The sequence below is a fragment of the Penaeus monodon genome, chromosome 21 (assembly GCF_015228065.2).
Source record: "Penaeus monodon isolate SGIC_2016 chromosome 21, NSTDA_Pmon_1, whole genome shotgun sequence".
Classification (NCBI taxonomy): domain Eukaryota; kingdom Metazoa; phylum Arthropoda; class Malacostraca; order Decapoda; family Penaeidae; genus Penaeus; species Penaeus monodon.
Genome location: NC_051406.1, coordinates 28,505,783 through 28,506,032, shown reverse-complemented (window position 1 = coordinate 28,506,032; position 250 = coordinate 28,505,783). Strand labels below are relative to the sequence as shown.

At 1.2% G+C, this 250-nt stretch overlaps 1 protein-coding gene across 1 annotated transcript in view; it reads right to left on the bottom strand.

The window, feature by feature from the left end:
- The window catches only part of LOC119586409 (leucine carboxyl methyltransferase 1-like), a 57,837-nt gene that overhangs the window by 44,302 nt on the left and 13,285 nt on the right, over nt 1-250 (bottom strand). The gene's annotated exons all lie outside the window — the stretch shown is intronic.

The window sequence follows — 250 nt, the reverse complement described above, 5'->3', positions numbered from 1 at the left end:
AAAACTACATTAAAAATATTTTAATTATTAAATATTTATATATAAAATTATTATTTTAAATATATTATAATATATATTATATATATATTAAAATATATTATAAAATAAAATAATATTATAAAATTTAAATTTTATATATATAAAATGTAAAATATATATAATAATATAAAAATTAATAAATATAAAAATAAAATAAAAAATAATATAAAAAAATATAAAAATTTATTTAAATATATTTAAATATATTTTA